The sequence below is a fragment of the Hylobates moloch genome, unplaced genomic scaffold (genome assembly GCF_009828535.3).
Source record: "Hylobates moloch isolate HMO894 unplaced genomic scaffold, HMol_V3 SCAFFOLD_6, whole genome shotgun sequence".
Taxonomy (NCBI): Eukaryota; Metazoa; Chordata; class Mammalia; order Primates; family Hylobatidae; genus Hylobates; species Hylobates moloch.
In genome coordinates, this window is record NW_026652281.1 from 2,946,148 (window position 1) to 2,966,695 (window position 20,548).

Sequence of the window (20,548 nt, forward strand, 5' to 3'; positions counted from 1 at the left end):
AAAAAATTGTTCTTAGCTTAAGCTAGCTAAAGTGGGTTTTATGTTACATACAACTAAAGAAGCTTTGACCAGGCAGGTGTGAGAAGACTCAGAGGTTCCCTTTCCTGGGTAGGATTTTTACATTTTAATGATGCTGCTTTGGAGATAGCACCAAAATGACTCTGATGGAGAAGACTTCAGGAAGGTCTCCTTTGGGAGACTTGGCAGCTCCAGGACTGCTGGTCCTGGCCCAAAGCACCATTCCAGCCTCTAGACAGTGATGTCCTTGTCTTATTTTATGCTGCTATAACAGAATGCCACAGGCTGGGAAATTTATAATGAACAGAAATTTATTTGGCTCATGGTTCTGGAGGTTGGGAAGTCCAAGATCGAGGGGTAGCATCTGGTGAGGAACTTCTTGCAGTGTTATCCCACAGCAGAAGTGTAAGAGAGCCAGAGAGAGCAATGTGGCCAACTCATAGCCTCAGGCCCTTTTGTAATTGTTATTCATCCTTCCATGGGGGTGGGGCCCTGATGACCTAAACCCCTTCCATTAGGCCCCACGTCTTTCGTTGCACTGGGGATTAAGTTTGCAACACATACTTTTTGGGGCATGGATTCAGTACAGAGCAGTCTTGGATTCAGTTTTTCAGTAAGACTTACACACATCTTTTGATGGAAAGAAATGGGTCACAGAGAAGGCAGCATTTGGTCCAAAATCCCAAGGTTGAAAACCACCAAAGACAACTTGCTTCCAAGGTTCCACCTGCATAACTCAGAAAAAAGACAACCTGACCATGGAAAGTGTTACCCCAATGCCTGGAGGGCAGCCTAGAGACTGCTGCAGAGGCCATGGAACTATTTGGTGGCCCAAAGGGTGGGAAATTATGACCATAAGCAACCAAAGAGCAAATACAGAAGGGGAAAAATCTCCTGGGTGAAGCAGGTATAGAAAATTGGTTTTGTTTCAGGCACAAACTCTCATCAACTGGCAGAGACTTTCTAGAGGCCTGGGATTGATGAGTGAGGTCTGACAAGGACACAGAGTGGGGAGAATGAACGGCGAGCTCTTGGCATCCTGGAAACGAGAGTTCTCCCTGGTATCACTTCCTCTGCACCTGTAGTGAGCTGTGCACAACATTATTTTGAAGCTGGAAAGGTAGTCTGGGGCCAGTTACACAAGAAGAGCTTTCAATGCTGAGGATGAAAGAAGGAGTCTCACTCTGTCGCCCAGGCTGGAGTGCAGTAGTGTGATCTCAGCTCGTTGCAACCTCCTTCTCTCGGGTTCAAGCGCTTCTCCTGCCTCAGCCTCCCAAGTAGCTGAGACTACAGGTACGTGCTGCCACACCTGGCTAATTTTTGTATTTTTAGTAAACACATGGTTTCGCCACGTTAGCCAGGCTGGTCTTGAACTCCTGACCTCAGGAGATCCACGCGCCTCAGCCTCCCAAAGTGCTGGGATTATAGGTGTGAGCCACCATGCTTGGCCTAGCTTTGGTCTTTAAACCTTTTAACATCTTTTTTTTTTCTTTTTTTGAGATGTAGTCTTGCTCTGTTGCCCAGGCTGGAGTGCAGTGGTGTGATCTTGGCTCCCTGCAATCTCTGCCTCCCGGGTTCAAGCAGTTCTCTGCCTCAGCCTCCCAAGTACCTGGGATTACAGGTGTCCACCACCACATCCGGCTAATTTTTGTATTTTTAGTAGAGACAGGGTTTCACGTTCTTGGCCAGGCTGGTCTTGAACTCCTGAGCTCATGATCCACCTGCCTCGGCCTCCCAAAGTGCTGGGATTACAGGCTTGAGCCACCGAGCCCGGCCTTAACATCTTTATTTTTGGCTTTGCTCTTCCCCCAAACTGACACTTCGTCCCCCTTGTCCCTTCCCTGACTTGAAATCCCATTTCCTTCACCAATTTCAGTTCTATTCCCGCCCCATCCCCAACTCCTCCATGGGTCACCCTCATGCCAATGGCTTCTCCTCACTCTCTGTAGAAGGTGAAGGGTCCAGCGTGACCCAGCGTTCGTTCCCAGATACACTTTCTGGGCTGTGATGTCATTGATCCACGTCACCGACATACTCTTGAAGCATGCAGATTCAGCACAGTGCTGGCCACTGCAGGAGACCCAGAGCAGTTGCTCACCCATGACTTGTTGGTGTATGCATCTCAGAATGTTCTAGAATAACCCAATATGGCTGGCCTCCAGGGTGGTACCACAGTGCCCTCTTCCTGGACTGGGCTACCTTCTTCTTATGGGTCTCCAGCAGATGGGTGCCTGTTGGAGAATCTGGGAGGAGCTGAGCCTTGGGAGTGGCTACGGCAGAACCTAGGGCAGGGCTTTCACAGGGAGGTCTCTTGGGTCAAGGTCCAGGCACCTTCCTGTCCCCTGTGTTCTTGAGCCAGCTGGAATTCAACTAAAGCAGTAATGGTTGCCATTGTGATTGGTGGACTAAGATGGGCATGGTCCCTGTGTCTGGAGTGAATGCTCTTGACACAAGCTTTTTTGCTTCTATAAGTAAAAGCAACGACAGAAAGCCAGGTTCCTCCCGCATCCTGTTTTTCTTCTCGATGACAGAATTTAAAGTGCTCTCCATCCCCCACCATCAAGCCTCTAGCCTGGCAGTTGGTGGAAGTAGAGAGAAGGAGCAGACATGAAGTGAAGGACCAGGCCAGCTTTCTGGGTTTGAAGCCCCGATCTGTGACTTACTAGACTCTCTAACTGTGGAGAAATTACTTAAATTCTCTGGACATCATTGTCCTTTTCTGTAGAGTGGAATAATAAGAATCCCTCTCTTAAAGGCGTGCTGTGATGATTATTAGGTTTATATATGTTAAGGCTTAGGAGAGTGCAGAGGAGACACTCAACCATTGTCCCAGCACCAAGAACTCCAGTCATGGGGACGACATGAACCCGGCTTCTGAGGAAGTGTCTCCCCTCTGTCCCCCATTCACTCACAGCTTTCCAAACAGTTTGCAAGAGTCTGTCTTCCCCTAAAACCAAGTCCTGGGGAGGCAAGATTCACAGCCTGTGTCCTAGAGAATAGAGAGAGGGGGGTTGCTTGGAGGGAGGCTGGTGTTTATATTAGAGCTTCCATTACTCTCTCCGCCTCCGTGAGCTTGACAAGTTGCATGGGTTCCTGGAGGCATTCGAATCTGAGTGGTTTTGTTCACATAAGAAGAATAGATGAAGGGCAACCAGCTGAGGTTTCACAAGGATTTCCATGGCATCGCTAGGGGACCAGGAAGCCCGCGGGTGGAACTCATGGCCTGGGAGTTGCTGGTGGGTGTTGGGAGGTGCTTGTCTGCACAGTGCATGGACACGGCAGGCGAGGAACCAAGGCTTGTGGCTTGGGAAATGGTGAAGAAGCTCAGGAGCAACTTGGAACTGACGTGAGCTCCTTCCTGACGTTTTTCCCTCCTCCAGCCCCTGGAGGGGATGACTCTTCATCACCTCCACAGGCGTACAGGCATGTGCTGAGGGCCTGTGGTCAGCGAGAGAGGAGGTCCAGAGCACCCTTGAACTTCCTGCCACACTAGTCACTAGCTGGCCAGGTGGTATAGACAGCAATGAGAGAAGGGGCTTTTTGAAAAACCAACTGTTGAAGTGAAGACACATGAACCCAGTGTGCACCCATATGCTGTTGACCTTGGAGGGGCCTGGCTGCCTCCCACCCTCACCCACCCATGCGGCACATTCCTGCTCCCTCTCCATGGCCCAGTTCAATTGTCACCTTCACCACCCAGCTGTCCCTGACCATCCCCAGACACAAGTGCTGTCTTCCTTCTTTGGGCTTCGGAAACCCTTCTTAATGGGCTGTGTCACCAATATCTGAAACACACCCGGGCACAGGGTGGGCCATCTGTGAAGGCTGGCCAAGGTGAAGGACAGATGGCTGCTGGGTGTGCTGGGGCAAATTGTGTCCCCCCAGACTCATGTCCATGCAGAACCTAAGACGATGACCTTATTTGGAAAGAGGGGCCTTTCAGATGTGATGAGCTCCTATCGGATTAGGGTGGGCCTGAGTCTAATGATTGTGTCCTTATAGGAAAAGGGACTTCAGGCATGTAGACACAAACAGGGAAGCTGTGTGTTGAGGAGGCACGTGTAGGAGCAATGCAGCTGCAAACCCAGGATTTGGGCAGCCACCAGGAGCCAGGAGAGGCAGGAAAAATCCTCCCCTAGAGGGAGCGCGACCCTGCCCACGCTGTGATTTTGGACTGGGCCCCCAGAACTGTGGGAGAATAACTTTCTGTTGTTTTGATCTCTGGCTGTGGTCCTTTGTTTTGACAGCCCCAGGACTCATCCAGGTGGACCCTGCTCCGGCCCAGATGCCCGGCCGTCAGGGCAGGTGGCCAGGGTCACATCACACAGTGGATGCCCCGGCCCCCTGCCCATCACAGCCAAGGCCCCCACTTTAGCCCAGGCCAAGCACTTTGCTTCCTGTCGATCTGTTCTTGGGTAAAACTAGGTATGACAGTGAGGGGTGACACACAGAGGCATCTCCACTGCAGAATGGGGAGGACCTTTTAGTTTCCGCAAGTGGCTGGGAGGGTGGGCTGTGGAGTCTGACAGACCCAGGTTCAGATTCTGCCTCTGTTACTAGCTAAGCACAGTGAGCTCTGGGTTCCCTTCCCTTCTTCAAGCTTCAGTCTTCCCGTCTGCAAAGAATGGGACTGACAACAGTACCGCCCTCAAAGTGGTGTTGTTAGGATTAAGTAAGATGGAAGGCACATGCCACGGAGCCTGGCACATCCCCAGGGCCTCTTGTGTGGTCTCCGTTGTCGTGATTGTTGTGTGGAGAGGTTGGCACCATGCTTGGTACATAGGACATGCTCCATAAACAATCATGGCAGCAGTTATATTGATTCATGATGACAGAGGGAGTATTTGCAGTGTAGCCTGCCCCGGAAGTCAGGGTGAACAGTCCCCTAAGGCTCACCCCTAATTTTGAGGTTAATTTCCCTGGGAGCTGGGACCAAGGAGGGAGAAGGGAGCTTTGTTTGGTAACAGAGAAGGTCTGCCCAGCGGCTCCCAGTGATGGTGGCTGATCAGCCCAATGGGAGGCCTCAGCCCGGTATGTTTTCTTTCCATCCATCTCTCAGAGACATTTTCTTGCCAATCAGGGTATTGGGAAGGCGGGTGGGGAACAATGGAACGCGTTGTCCTCACTCCCTGCTGCCTCGGCTTCGCGGACAGAGTTCACTCAGCGTGTAATCCTTGAGGCATGTGAAGCTTGCGGCAGCGAGGGAGGAGGAGAAATTGCCCTGCGTCAGGGAATTAGAAACAGATTGCTGGACGGGGCCAACGTGTCCCAGGTGGGCCCTGCACGGGCACCGCTGGCAAGTCTTCCTGGAAAAGTGTCCAAGAAATGTAGCCGGCTGCTGGGGCTGGTGCAGGCTGACATGGCTTTAATGATAAGGCCCCTTGTCAGGCTGGACTGACCCATGGGGACACAAGCAGCCCCCAGCGTGGAGCCTTTTCCCTCTTACCTGGTCATCTGTCTTGACATTTGTGTCCATAAAGAGGCTGCTGTCTATGCATGCAGAGGGGAAAAACCCAGGTGGGTCAGGCTGGAGCTGGAGGTCGGCGGAAAGAGAGCAAGGCAGGAGCCTGCACCTGTTCCTGGCTTCACCAGTGACCCACAGTGTGACCTTGGCCTTGTCACTCTTCCCTCTGCATCTCAGCCGCCTGTGTAGAATACAAAAATGGGCACGAGAAGCCGTGCTTGCACTGCATTAAGGAGACAGCAAGGGCACCGTCTCCTCAGGAGCTAGAATGCTGGAGAGGGGACAAATGTGGAGACAATTTTGTCCAGTAGTTCCTAGCCCTGACTGCAGGGCTAGGTCCCCCAGGAGTTATCCAGCCCCCGCCTGGCTCGCTCAGGCAGGACCTGCAGGGCTGCATGTGGAGGATGACCGTTAATAACCTCCTGGATGGCTCTAATGCAAAGTGAGTGTGAAGGGATGATGTGGGCTGTTTTCTCCTGAGTTCATGCGTTCTCACGATTTCCACGCGATTTGTTTGCTCACCCGCTGCCCGCACCTCATGCTTCACTGTGTTCTTGCCTCCTGTCTCTGCAGCTCTCTGCACAGCGCACTGGCTCCAAGTACAGCCTCCTCAGCCTGACCTCGGATGGAGCCTGCGTTTACCATGTGCCATCTGTGGGCCCTCTGTGCCTCAGTTTCTTCATCTGTGAACTGGGCATAGTCAGCTCCCTAACTCTCAGGGTAAATGTGTAGAGCCCTCAGTGCCTGGCAGGCTGCAAGCTAACCTGTCACCATGAGTGCACCCAGTGTAGATCTTCCACCCTTGGAGCCTGGCACACCACGAGCTAGCCTGTCACCATGGGTGCTACCAGTGTAGACCTTCTGCTCTCGGAACCTGGCACACCACGAGCTAGCCTGTCACCATGGGTGCGCCCAGTGTAGTTCTTCCACCCTTGGAGCCTGGCACACCACGGACTAGCCTGTCACCACGGGTGCTCCCAGTGTAGACTCTCCGCCCTCGGAACCTGGTACACCATGAGCTAGCCTGTCATCACAGGTGCTCCCAGTGTAGACCCTCTGCCTTCGGAGCCTGGCACACCACGAGCTAGCCTGTCACCACGGGTGCTGCCAGTATAGACCTTCTGTGGTGTTTGCCAGGCTTGGAAGCTCCAGGTGGGTGTTTTCAACAGAGATGGAGAGAGAAAGAGAGAGTGAGAGAGACACACACACAGAGAAAAAGAGAGACATACAGAGAGAGAAAACTAGAGAGAGAGGGAGAGAGAGGGAGAGAGAGGGAGAGAGAGGGAGAGAGAGGGAGAGAGGAAGATTTAGTAGCAACTGCTCATCTTTTTGAGAAGCCTTTAGGATGACAGGTTGGGTGGGAGGGAGGCCAAGAGGACAATGCCCTCGTCTCCACCTCCTCAGGAGGGGACCCTGCAGGACATTGATGGGGCCACCCCTGCTTGGCTACACAGAGTTGATTCCAAACCTCCTCACCTTTTGGAGGAGGGGGTGGCTTCACTGCTATTAAGTTCAGGATAGACTCAGACTGTTTGTTATTGGTTGTAAGTATAAGCGTTTAACAATAATGATGATGGGCTGCCCCCAGGGCACAGGGGGCTCCAGGCAGGTATTTTTTTGCCAGGCTCCTGTCTTTATGAACAATCTGAATGACTCTAAAGTCATTTAGTCTTTGTTTGATGAGACCTCAAACAAGACACAGACAGTCCCCTTCCCATGATGGAGTGAGGGGCAACAGGCATTCTGCTTGCTCCTGGACTCATGATAGGGTTACATCTGGATGAACCCGTTGTAAATTGAAAATATTCTAAACCGACATGATATTTTTTATGTACAATGGGTGTATCGGGATGTGACCCCATTGTGAGCAGAGGAGAATCTGTATGCTGCCCTGGTCAGTGGTGCCAGGCCTGGGCACTGGACTATTCAGGGTGACTCCATATGTGCAAGTCTTTTTTATTTTTTTGTTTTGAGATAGAGTCTCACTCTGTTGCCCAGGCTGGAGTGCCGTGGCATAATCCCAGCTCACTGCAACCTCTGCCTCCTGGGTTCAAGTGATTCTCGTGCCTCAGCCTCCTGAGTAGCTGGGATTACAGGTGCGTGCCACCACGCCTGGCTGTTTTTTGTATTTTTAGTAGAGATGAGGTTTCACCATGTTGGCCAGGCTGGTCTCAATCTCCTGGCCTCATGTGATCCGCCCGCCTCGGCCTCCCAAAGTGCTGGGAGGACAGGCGTGAGCCAGCAGTCTTGAAGCTGCTCAGGGCGTGTGGTCAACAACCTCTTGGAAAAGTAGAGAGTTGAAGACTGGGGAGAAGTGAGAACTGAGGCTCACATGGTTCCCACCCTGACTTGAGGCATACCACTTGGTTGGCACTGCCCACCTAGCTCTAGGAAGGCCTGAGATCCCTTCAGCGTGGGTCTTTTTCTTTTAATGCTCCGTGGAGCTGGTTCTCTTTCCTTTGCACTCTGTCCTGTTCTCTGGCTCCGGTTCCTCTCTCCCTCTCCCTCTCCCTCTGCCTCTGGCAGTGTTTCTGATTTGCTCTGCTGGAAAGTAGCAGTGGTGACCAGTGACCCTTACACAAGGCAGGAAGAGGGGAGCTGGGGGGTGCAGGCTCCGCTGGGGGTGAGTGGGAAGGACAGGGTGGCCACACACCAGACAGGAAGGAATGCCCTCCTCAGCCGGGGACTTGCTAGCTTTCCTGCAGGCTCTTACAGGCTATTTTCTCTAAGGGCGTGTGAGGCATACCCAGAGCTCACCTCTAACTCTCCCCTTCTTCCACCCCATGTGCTGCCTCCAGGTCCTGCTCAATTCAGCTGAAGGGCTATTTATCCAGCACCTCCCCTGTGATGTTTTTAGGAGAGTCAGCCAGAACAAATTACAGAATCAAAAATCTGAGTATGGTCAAGGCTCTGGGAACTTGTTGCCAATTTGCTTTCTGTTCTTGTGGGTTGGGTGTGAAGCTGCCATTTTCATCACACCCGCACCAGCACCGGATGTTCTGTTTTATCGTGTTTTAAGAGATGTGTCTTTGGAGGGCCCTTTGTCTCGCAGGGAATTGTCCTCCAATTCGGAATCAGGAAGGAGGAGGCCCTGGTCTTGGACGTGGAGGGAAGGCACTTTGGCTGAATGGAAGGAAGTAGAGATGTGGGGAAATGGGAACTTTGATGCTCTACTGGCTGGAGTATGAACTGGAGCAAACCTTTTGAATCTCAAGCTGGTTCTGATGAGGCCAATGCACAGCTAGTGTGGTTGGCACTATAGTGTTCTGAGCTCTACACCAAAGACACCCACTAATGCCCAGATCCTGTGAACATGTTACTCCACATGGCAGAAGGTGCTTTGCAGATGTGATTAAGTTAAGGAGTTTGAGTTGGGAAGAGTATCCTGGCTCATCAGGGTGGTCCCAATGTCATCACAAGGGTCCTTACGAGAACTGGGCAGGAGAGTTTGCATGAGAGGAAAGGTGAGAATAGAAACAGGTTGGAATGATGGGGCCACAAGCCAAGACACACGGGTGGCCTCCAGGAGCTACAGAAGGCAAGAGGACAGCTTCTCTCCTGGGGCCTCTGGAAGGAGCCAGCCCTGCTGACCCCCTGATTTTTGCCCAGCAAGAAATCTTATTTTGGAATTCTGAGCTTCAGAATAAATGTGGTGGTAGTAAATTTGTGTTGTTTTAAGCCACTAAGTCAGTGACAACTTGTTGCAGCACCAATAGGAAGCTAATATATCCAGCAGCAATTTTGCTTCCCTGTGCACATTTACATGTATATTTTTAAACAGATGGGATCCCGCTGTGTTTCCCGGGCTGGTGTGCAGTGGCTATTCACAGGTGAGACCATAGTGATGTAGAGCCTCGAACTCCCAGGCGCAAGTGGTCCTCCTGCCTCAGTTTCCCAAGTACCTGGAACTATTGGTGCATCCCTTCCCTGTATACATTTTAAGACGTTCTTACCACGTTCGTAAGGGGACATGGGTGAGGATGTGGTGGTGATGTGGCAGTGCTGTGTGTGTGACCCCTGGGGGAGTGGTGAACGGGGAACGGCCAGGGAGGCACGTTATGGAACAAGATGTATCTTCACCCAAATTGGAAACTACAGGTCTGGTATGCACAGAGCCCCCCAGGAGGACCCACAAGATGCTTAGTGGGAAAACAGGGCAAGAAATGATAAATAAAAAGCTCTCTTTGTTCGGTGAAGCAGGGTGTGGAAGGGGCCCCAGTGGGATTCTCAGAAGCTGGGTAGACTTGGTCTTCCAATCCAGGTGCTGATTTTCTGGCTGTGTTCCGTTGGTGACAACTCTTTGAGTCCAGCACTTTTCAGTATGAATATTATCCTCACTAAGATGTTTTAAGCAATCCATACGCACAGCATAGCACAGGAACACCTTTACATCTGTGGAAACTCGTGAGGCAGGGTAAGATGCTCCCCATCGGGGTGGGAGCAGGGCCCGGGAGAGAGGGGCCTTTGTGAAGCCTCGCTGGGGAAGGGTCTTACATGGTCCAACGATGGCACCGCACCCAGAGTTGAGCGGTGAGAGTTAATCCTTGCAACCTCCTGCCCTGGAGCCTCAGAACAGGAAGGAAGGGGTTTCCAGGAGCCCTTGAGAAGCAGAGGCTGGGAGGGCTGTGGGGAGCTTCCATTTGGGTGAAGGAGGCACACTTCCCCTGTCTCCTGTTGGGGACGTTAGGACTCAACTGTGAACGCTCAGCTGGCCAGGTGGAGCCCTCGCGGCTGCCCAGTGGTGGGGATGCAGGTGTGATGGGGTGGGGGACCTGGCCTGACCTGGTGGTCTGGAGGTCTGACTACGATCACCAGGCTCAGCACTAACGGAGTGGCAGGAAAGGGCCTGGATGCCCTGCTTAGAGCACGCTGTGACGGGATGTTTCAAGGCTGGGCTGCACAGCCAGGCTGAGGCAGAGGAGGCCCAGGGCTTCCACCTGCATCCTGGTGAGCCCGGCCCCAGCCAGCTGCGTCCTGATGGCTGTGCCCCTCCCTGGATGGCCAGTGAGCTGGGGCTGGGGCCGCCCGTGCAGCAAGTCCAGGGTCCCCCCAGGCTCTCACCTTCCCCCTGCCAAGCCCACCTCCGGAGAAGGGAGAGAGAGCCCCCTGCTTGGGAGGTGAGAAGCAAGTTCACTGAAAACGTCAGCCTCAGCAGAGCCTCTGCCTGCCGGCCTTCTAGATAAACACGGTGGTGTTTAAAGAATCCATGGGGAGGCGTTTTGGCCTGAAGGGAGGGGTGGTTCCAGGCCTCACTCTGAGCTGAGCTGGGATCTACCCACTCCCAGGGCAAATTAAAGCCGCAGTCCACCGTGTCTGAGGACCCTTTCTCGGTTCTTCCGGGGGTCTTGCAACGGGAGGCAGCCACTTAGCCAGCCCTTGACCACGACGGAGCGGCCTTTGGGGAGGCTGCTGGGTCCCCTGCCGGAACGTGGGACTTTATGGAAAAATTGAGCCCACGAGCACACGCAGAGGAAATTCCAGGGAGCGATGCTGACAGGCTTGTCTTGGAAAGCGGCTGGTTACTTTGGCCCCAGCCCAATTCTCCCGCTCTCCTCTCTGCACTGCCCTCCCACTCCCCAACTTTGGTTTTTCTCCCAAAAGAAAAAAATAACGAAACCAGAGAGGCACAACGGAATCAAACAGAAAAATCCTGACTTAAGAGAAAAGCGACAAATCCCCAGGGGCATAAAATGACTAGGGCCTTCACAGGCGCTTGTCTGTTTGCTGGTTAAAGACTGACAGGCCGGCGCAGAGGGCCACCTACGAGGGCCAGGGGCAGGCACGTTAGAAGCTCCCATCTTCCAAGTCCTCACGACCTGCCAGCACTTTCTTTTTTCTTGAGGAGTAGCTCAGCACTCAACGTTGAGTGTGGCTCAATGAGTTATCCCACGTGTGTGTCCTGGCGTGACCATGTCCAGGTGGCAACACAGCCCACTCCCAGCGCCTTTGGGGCTCCCTGGTCCTCCCTCTCAGCCAGTGGCCTCCTGCAGCTAACTTTCATCCTCAGCTTTATATCCACGGACTCATGGCATGATCCATTTCGTGTGGGCTTCTTTCACTTGCGTCGTCTGGGTGGTCCCTCTGTGTGGCTGGGGGGTGGCAGGGGCTTGCTCTTTTCCTTTGCTGGGCAGAATTCCATTCTATGAACGTGTCCCAGGTCACTGTGTCCCCACCGGTTGATGCACATGTGGGCTGTTTTCATTTTCTGGGCACTCTGGATAAAGGTGCTATGAGCTTTCCTATGCAAAGTCTTTTGGTGACTGAGTTCGTTATATGTGTCTCAGCATCAAAACAGTTCCAGGACATGCATCCGATTGTCAACATCCCACCTCATAGACAAGAAAACTGAGGCTCAAAAAGTTTTCGTGCCTGGTTCGAAGTCCCAGAGTCAGGAGTGGGGCTGGGATTCAAACCAGATGCATGTGATGGAGACCTGCGCCCTGAGCTCTTGGTAACGTCTGCCCAGGGCACAGCACTTCAGCGGCAAAGTGGCCAAGGACTCCAGGGTTTCAAAGTGCAGGAGATATGTCTGGATGGGGGGCCCAGATTCTCCTCCTCGGCAGAGGGGCAGCTGGCTTATTCCAGCGAGGTTTCGAGCCTTCCCTGCTCCCATCCTCTCTGAACCCCACCTAAGCCCCAGCTGTGCGCATACGGCTGGAGGGAGCCCCTGACAGCTGTGTTATATGTCCCGGGGAAAGGCAGGATCTCTCGCCATTGGGGAAAATCCCTGTAAATCCTGTGACAAACAGCTCTAATCTGGTGTTTAATGCAGAGCCTGATGCCGGCTGCAGCGAGGGAGGGCGCACTGGCACTGGGGAACACGACCGTGCCAAGGCTGGAGGTGCATTTGGCCGCTGTGAGGCCATCGCCCTGCTGACCCTAAGCAGGCAGCCAGCAGGGCATGGCCGGAGGCTGCATGGCTTCTCCACTTCATGGCTTGCCGGCCTCGGGGTGCATGGGGAATGGTGAAATAATCACGTGAAACCACAGCTCGGCCTTGATGGTTTGTTAGCTGGCCTTAGTGTTTTCAATTGTCTGAAATTGGGACGCTCTGTCCCACAGGCACCTTATCTGAATACCTTATCGGAGACCCCGGGGGCCAGATCCATTTCAGAATTCAGAATCTGTTAGCTTTTAGAACGTTAAATCAGTGCTTATGTTGTATGTCATTAACAGCCCTGTGGGATCCTGGGCCGGACAGGGCGGTGAGACTCACGATAATTTCTGTAGCCGCCGCGTGGCGCACACAGCCATGGGTTGCCTCGCCTCAGCACGGGAGGCTTTGCTGACCACAGGCTGCGCTTACTGATGCCACTCAGATGCATGGGACCTCAGCATCCGCAAATTCAACTGCACACGCTCAGCAGTGCGTGGGTGGCATGGGGGTGAGTGTGGTGTGCGTGTTGTGTATGTGACTGTGTGGAGTGTGTGTTCTGTGTGTGAATGTGTGTTGTATATGCAGTGTGTTGTGTGTATTGTATCATGTGTGCAAGTGTGTGGTATGTATGTGTGGCATGTTGTGTGTGCGGTGCATGTATGTGTTGTGTGTTGCACGTGTATGTGATGTGTGTGGTGTGCATGTGTGTGTGGTGTGTGTCATTGTGTGTGCATTGCATGCGTGTGTGCTGCATGTGTGGGTGTTGTGTATGTGGTGTGTATTATATGAGTGTGTGTGCTGCGTGTGTGTGTTGTGTATGTGGTGTATGTGGTATGTGTGTTGCATGTGAGAGTATGTGCTGCATGTGTGTGTGGCATGTGTGTTGTGTATGTGAATGTGTGTTGTATATGTGGTGTGTGTTGCATGAGTGTCTTGTGTGTGTGTTGTGTATGTGGTGTGTGTGGCATGTGTGTATGTTGCATACATGAGTGTGTTGTGTTATGTGTGCACTGCATGTGTGCGTGTGTTGTGTTGCGCATGTTGTATGTGTTGTGTATGGGATGTGTGTTGCACATGTGTGTTGTGTATGTGGTGTGTGCTGTGTTTGTGTGGTGTGTGTGTTGCACGTGTGTGTTGTGTATGTGGTGTGTGCTGTGTTTGTGTGGTGTGTGTGTTGTGTATGTTGGTGTGTGTGTGGTTGTGTTTTGTTTGTAGTGTGTTTTGGTGTGTGTTTGTGTATGTTTGTGTGTTTTAAGCTGCTGCTCTCTCAGTGGGTCCTAGTGAGCTCACCCCGCCTAGTGAGCATCTTCCTCAAGGAGATGAGGGTCGCCCCTGGAGAGGTGGATTTTTCTTGCGCCTTTTCCGGCTACTGGTTGTGCTTATGCAAGGAAGGAATGGTCTATCCCCATGTGATAGTGAGAACCAGCTGCTCTGGCTTGCTGGGAAGGTCCCAGGGCTTGGTTTGGGGCATGATTTAATTGGCTTTCAATGGGTTTTGACCCATGTGCTGATTAGTGACAGTAGCGATGCTGGTGAAATGAAACATCCCCATGGCATCTCATTCCACCTTTATGACAACTCTGTAAGGTGCATGGTAGTTTGCATCCTGGCTGTCTAACCAGTGGGGAACCAGGGGCTTATGGGGCCAGGCAGCCTGAGATCACACAGCAAGCCTGGCTGGTCTGGCTGGGACTCACACTCGCCAGGCTCCCAGGGCTGCTGCGGACCCTGCGACCTTGTCATTAACCACTGAGTCACAAACCCCTCAGACTTAGGGGATAGGAACAACAACATTCATTCATTTCCTGCTCGTGAACTGTACTTTGGGCAGGAATCTGCAGGCACAGCTCATCTCTGTCTTGTGTGGTGTTAGCTGCGGGGGCTCCAAGCTTAGAGGTGAGTTGATGGTGGGGTTCTGGAATTTGCTGTAAGTGTGTTTACTCATATGTCTGGTGTTGAGGCTGCTTGTTAACTGGAACCTTCTTTAGGGTCTCTCATCTGGAGCTTTTTACGGGGTCTGCCTCATGGCTGCTTGGGCTTCCTCCCACCATGGAGGCAGAGTTCTAAGCACACAGGGTGGACACTGGTGGCATTTCTATTGTCTAGTGTCGGCAGCCATTTCTGCTGTACCTTACTGATTGAGACAGTCACAAACTTCCTCTTGAACCTGGGCACATGTTCCTCACCACTCGACTGGGGGAGCATCAGGGTCACATCCTGAAAACAGCATGCAGCCTGGGATATGTTGTGGTGGCCCTCTTTAGAAAATGCAAATGGCCACCAAAGCTACTGCCTGCCTCAGAAGCGTCCAGTGTCTCTGGGGGATGTTCAGGTCCACTGCAGTCTGCAGAAGCCTCCTCCTGGGACTCAAACCACTGCATGCTGCCTGAGAGTCTCTGTGTGCATCTCAGACCTCCTGGACCCTTTAAGCTGAAGATACTTAGGGGCACTCTTATTGAAAATAATCTTTAAAATAATTTAAAATATAATTTATAATATGTTTGTTCATTTATAAACAGATATATATTACACAATTATATTTATCATAAAGCTCCCATATCAATCATATATATCTATAGAATTTTATATTTTATTTATTTAGGTAACACATTTTATATATGGTATTTTTATTTATTAATTTTACATAATCGTTATATAGAACAAATTATATAATGAATATAAGTATATTTATATTTATTAAAATGTTTATTTATGTGAAAAATTTTACAATAAGTATAACATTTACCACATTAATTAGTGATAATATATTGCCTCTAAAGAAGATTAGACGTTATAATCATATTGGGGATCTCTGTCTAAGTACTGGTTGTTCAAAAGTAGTTTCAGTGAGAACCATGCCTTTTCCAGGAGGAAGGATTTTCTAGGGGCACATCTAGGGGTATTTCTGGGGAGTTTTAGTCAGAGCTATAGGTTGTTTTCAGCACAATGGGAAGAGTTACTGGCTATGAAAAGGGAACGGTGGGAAGATCTACTGTCTAAGCCTCCTAGCTAGTGAGTTATCCCACGTTAGAATGGTTAACGGGGTGGGGGTTGTCCCACGTTAGAATGGTTAATGGGGTGGGGGTTATCCCACGTTAGAATGGTTAATGGGGTGGGGGTTATCCCACGTTAGAATGGTTAAGGCAGGGGAATCCCATAACAAACATAGAAACAAACAAAACTCCACATAGGCTCCTGGATTGCCTAAATGCAAATGAACCATTTGGTTTAATTTCTTTAAAAAGTCACGGGCACCCAGAGCTGGAAGGAATCGTGGAGACCAGGTAATCCTGTGCATGTTAAATTGGGAGGTGCGCAGCCCCAAGGGGAGATGGAATGGGCAGGGGGAGCCACAATGTAAACACACTAAGCTTTGATTTTTCCTAGACACCAAGTAATCCAAAACATTTCCAATATTCAGACAAACATGGATATTCTTTGGAGTAGGATGTAAAATCTCCATAAGTTTTTAGGATAAAACAGAAGACTTCAAAGAAATTCCACCCTGGCAGCAGGCTCGCCTGAGCTAAGATCACAGATGCCCAGCTTCAGCCCCTCTGAGGTACCAGTCTGCTCTCTCTGCCCGGGAAGCTGCATGCTTGCTGGGAGGCCCTACTCCAGCTCTCTGTAACACTAGCTTCTTGAGCAAAAAGTGCCGGTAAAAAAGAAAGAAAAAAGATGAAATAGAGGTGGCCATTGCTTGTCTCCCTCCACGAGGAGTTAGGGTCACAGCTTCCAGTGTTGGGCTGGTCTGAATTGAGCTGTCCCTTAGGTGTGAGTACGTGCTGGATTTTGAAGCTGTAGTATGAAAGAGTGAAAAAATCTTATTTATATTGATTACATAACGAAAGGACAATATTGAAGGTATATTGGGCTAAACAAATAAAACAAATACATCTCCTTGGTTTCTTCTTCCCTTTTTTTTTTTTTTTTTTTTTTGAGAAGGAGTGTGTCGCCAGGCTGGAGTGCAGTGGCACGATCTCGGCTCACTGCAACCTCTGCCTCCCAGGTTCAAGTGATTCTCCTGCCTCAGCTTCCTGAGTAGCTGGGATTACAGGCACCTGCCACCATGCCTGGCTAATTTTTGTATTTTTAGTACAGACAGGGTTTCACCATGTTGGCCAGGATGGTCTCGATCTCTTGACCTTGTGATCTGCCTGCCTCGGCCTCCCAAAGTGCTGGGATTACAGGTGTGAGCCACTGCGCCTGGCCTCTTCTTACATTTTTAACATGTCTACTATAACATTTAAAATTATTTATGTGGCTCACATTGCATTTTTATTGGCTGCTTTGGGCTAGGACATATGGTGTTTCCTAATGTAAAGGATCGTGCAACCGTGTCCTTCATATAGCATCCTGGGGGACCAGTGTTTGGCAGAACACGGGGTGGAAACATTGCTTTAGGTAAAAGCTGTCTCTTTATGGACCTCCATGTAAACACTGGGTTTTCTCCCCTCCACCCTTGTCCTGGTCCCTTCATGCTAGGCATTCCCACCTCTCTTGAAGGTCTCATACCAGCCCAGCCTCCAACACAGCTCAGAGCCCTTTAGGGTCAAGAGCATTCTTTGTCCCCCCACGCCCCACCCACCCAGCTCCCAGTGAATCCCTCCTTCTTGAAGGTCTTCCCACACTTACTCTTTCAGTAATTAATGTGATAAATCAATAATTCACTCCCCAACAACCTTGTTTCTGTTTTCTTATGTTGTTAAAAATAGCAGTGACCTGGCACTTTTGTTTTTCCTTTAGGAGGTTGCTCTAAGCCTCTCATTGTGCAGGGGAGGCTGAGAGGGGATGTGCCTGCTCAGACTTGTGTCTGAAGCTGGCAGGAAGGCCAGACCCTGGTGGGGAAGTCAGGAAGCCTGGTCCTGCCTCACTTCTCCCAACTCTCAGTTCATTCCATGTGTGGGGCTAGAGAGCCCCAATTTTTCATTATGGTTCAACACCCTGGGGCAGAAACTGTTGGTTACCAACACCAGAGCCCCGGTCAGTGCCTTTCTCAAACTACAAAGACGGGGTGAGCCAGATATGTGCATTCTCAGGCTTCCTCGCAGCCAGGGTGCCTAGTGACCCTGTTCTGGTCAATAACTCAAGGGGGTGTCAGCAGGGGCTTTCAGGGAGGAACTTTCTTCCTATATAAAGGAAAGGAAGCCATGTGGGGGCTCATGCAAATAGGTCCTTTTTTGCTATCCCAGCCCTGCGCCACTTCCTGCCATTGAATATAGTTGAGGTGGCTGGTGGTGCAGCAGCCACCTTGGGACCATGAGGTGATAATCCAGGGAAGAATAGTTGAGAACAGCAGAGCAGAAATACAGAAACGGCCTGGGTAAGGATGGCACGATTGTGGTGCCAAGTCAACCCCAGAACCACCTATTTACTGGCCTTTAAAATTCAGATAAAACGCTTATGTTTTACCATCTAAGCCATCCTTCTTCCTTGCACTGGAATGCCTCCTAATTGATACACACTCCACATTATTGCAGAGAGAAAGAACTCATGCAACAGCCAAAACGTGTAGTATAAATTCATGTTACCACTAAGCCAGAGAGTGACGGTCTCACTGTCCCAAAGTATTAATCGGTGTGACCTAAATGGTCACAGCAGTTACAGCTTCTTGAGGCCAAGCTTGGGGGCAGTTCATGAGCAGTACCTCACTTAAACATCTCGAGGGCTCTGTGAGCCAGCCTCTGTTCCTTCCTCTACTGTGCAGAGGAGAAAACCATGGTGTGGAGAGGGAGAGTAACATGTCCAAGGTCACCTGGCTGTGTCATCTCGGAGCTGGAGGAGCCCAAATCTGAGCTCAGACCCTTAACAACTAACCTGTATGTCTTCCTGGAGACAAGGCTGCTGTATGCTCCCAGCATACCTCCTCTCCAAGAATTCCCAGCACGACTGTAAAAAATAGGAAAAGAAAAAAGAGGAAACCTCTTTTTCAAGCAACACGGCGGTTCCATTTTGCAAACAACACACCCGTTCCCCACTCTCAGGCAGGCCGCCTACCATTTATTTGGGGCTGCATCAAAGATGTCCAGTGTTGTAAGTTTTTCTTTCCTGCAGGTAGGCAGTTTCTAAATGGACAAATCACGTTTTTGATCTGAAAATAACACATCAAAGACATAAAAAAGGAAGAAGTGTTCAGTAGGTTTATAGGCTTTCCCTTACGCCAGTAAACAAAGGAGGCAGGACAAGCTGACTGACCTCCAAACATGACAAGTGCTCATCAGAGAAGCTGGGGAGGGTTCCTGAAAAGGAACTTAGTTCTGCTCAAATTTAGCTTGAATGAAATACTGAGTCATTTTCTTGTCTGGGATAAACGTGGGGGAATAAGTCAGTCTTCTGGAGAGACATGGGGTGAATTTGCTCTTCCAGGAATATAACCCAGTCTTGTAAGTATCTTCCACAGTGTGGGTCTCTGTAACAGAACAGAGACATGAAATGGGACCTTTTCAACCAGTGTTTCAGCATTTTTTCTCTTATTGGTACAATCAGAGTTCCCAAGAACTACCTCCCCAAATTGTTATTGGTTCCAAATGGAAACACTGATGAATTTAACACTCAAAGAACAAAAGAGTCACCATATATATTTTTAAAGTTTGATTTTTTGGCCCGGCATGGTGGCTCACACCTGTAATCTCAGTACTTTAGGAGGTTGAGGCAGGAGGATCACAAGGTCAGGAGTTTGATACCAGCCAGACCAAAGTGGTGAAACCCTGTCTCTACTAAAAATAAAAAAAATTAGCCAGGTGTAGTGGCGTGCTCCTGTCATCCCAGCTACTCAGGAGGCTGAGGCAGGAGAATCGCTTGAACCTGGGAGGTGGAGGTTGCAGTGAGCCAAGATCGCACTACTGCTCTCCAGCCTGGGTGACAGAGCGAGACTCTGTCTCCGGAAAAAAAAAAAAAAAAAAAAAAATTTTGATTTTTTAAGTTGTAGAATGAACGTAACTTGTTTCTGAAATTTAATGACGGTAGTGACAGTAATATTGACCGTTTTAAGTGCTTGCTGTATGCCGAGAATTTTGAAAAGTGACATGGGCATTAGCTTACTACGTCCTTGTAAGAATTTTATAAGTTGGTTCCAGTATTATCCCTATTTTACAGATGAAAAAACTTAAGTGTAGGTGCCTTGTTTGAGATCCCACAGCCAGCATTGGAAGAATTCGCATTTAATCTTAGGTCTGTCTGATGCCAGAGCTGTGTTCTTTAGACACCCATCTATTTTGACACGAAGTGTCTTACTTCAGGTCCTCACAAGAGCGGAGCCTGAGACAAGGATTTTGATGTAAGGGTTTTATCCGGAAGGGCCCCACAGGAAGTGCTGATAGGAAGCTGGGAACGAGAAGCAGGGAACGGCCAAAAGCCAGTGCCGGGCATGTCATGTCCGTGAGCAGGTTATTATTATGGGCGACTGGGGCTCAAACCTGCTGGGGGCTGCTGGGGGGATGGCATAGAAAGTTTTCCACCTGGGGGCTGAGGAAGCTGCATGGTCGTGATACTCTCCGACGCCTCCCTCTATTCTTCCTCGTTTGCAAGCTGTCCTGGAGCCGCGACCAGCCCGGCAGTCCCAACCTGCCCCTCCGTGCCTTCCCATGCACCTTTGCCTCTGGCAGAGGATTGCATGTGCTCATGGTAGAGAGCTGTCAGCCTGTACAGGATGAGGTGTTCTGAGGAAACACAAGCCAGCAGTATCAGCTGTGTGACCCTATGGCAACAGAAACTGCAGTCCAATTTACCTAGTACGAGGACTCACAATGCAACATTTTGACTTATTTTTGCAGAATTATAAGTACTGAAATAATAACAATTCACTATTACCAGAGTTTGTGTAACTTGGGGATGGCTCAATTTTAGAATGCTTATTAACATAATCGATGGATAATCAGATTACCTCAAGAGATGTTCAAATAGACACTTATTCCTATTAAAACTGGTAAAGAAGAATCCTCAGCAGCAGGAACGAAAGGGCCCTCTTCCAAATCAGGAGTTGTGTGAAGCTGAGCACCACAGTAGCTACAAGACAAAATCACTTTAGACATCATGCACACTCCCATTACTATTTAACATTGCACCTGCCCAAAATAAATGATGAATTTTGAAAATTTATAATGAAAAATGAATTTAGGCCAGATGCAGTGGCTCACGTCTGTAATCCCAGCACTTTGGGAGGCCGAGGCGGGTGGATTACATGAGGTCAG

The 20,548-nt window shown here is 50.2% G+C and overlaps 1 long non-coding RNA gene across 1 annotated transcript in view; it reads left to right on the forward strand.

Moving 5' to 3' along the window:
* LOC116470736 (uncharacterized) overlaps nucleotides 1–20,548 on the forward strand; it is a 72,188-nt gene that overhangs the window by 7,795 nt on the left and 43,845 nt on the right. Inside the window, exon 4 of the long non-coding RNA XR_009214027.1 lies at nucleotides 951–1,311. This is a non-coding gene — a long non-coding RNA (uncharacterized LOC116470736). The remainder of the gene's footprint in view (nucleotides 1–950; nucleotides 1,312–20,548) is intronic.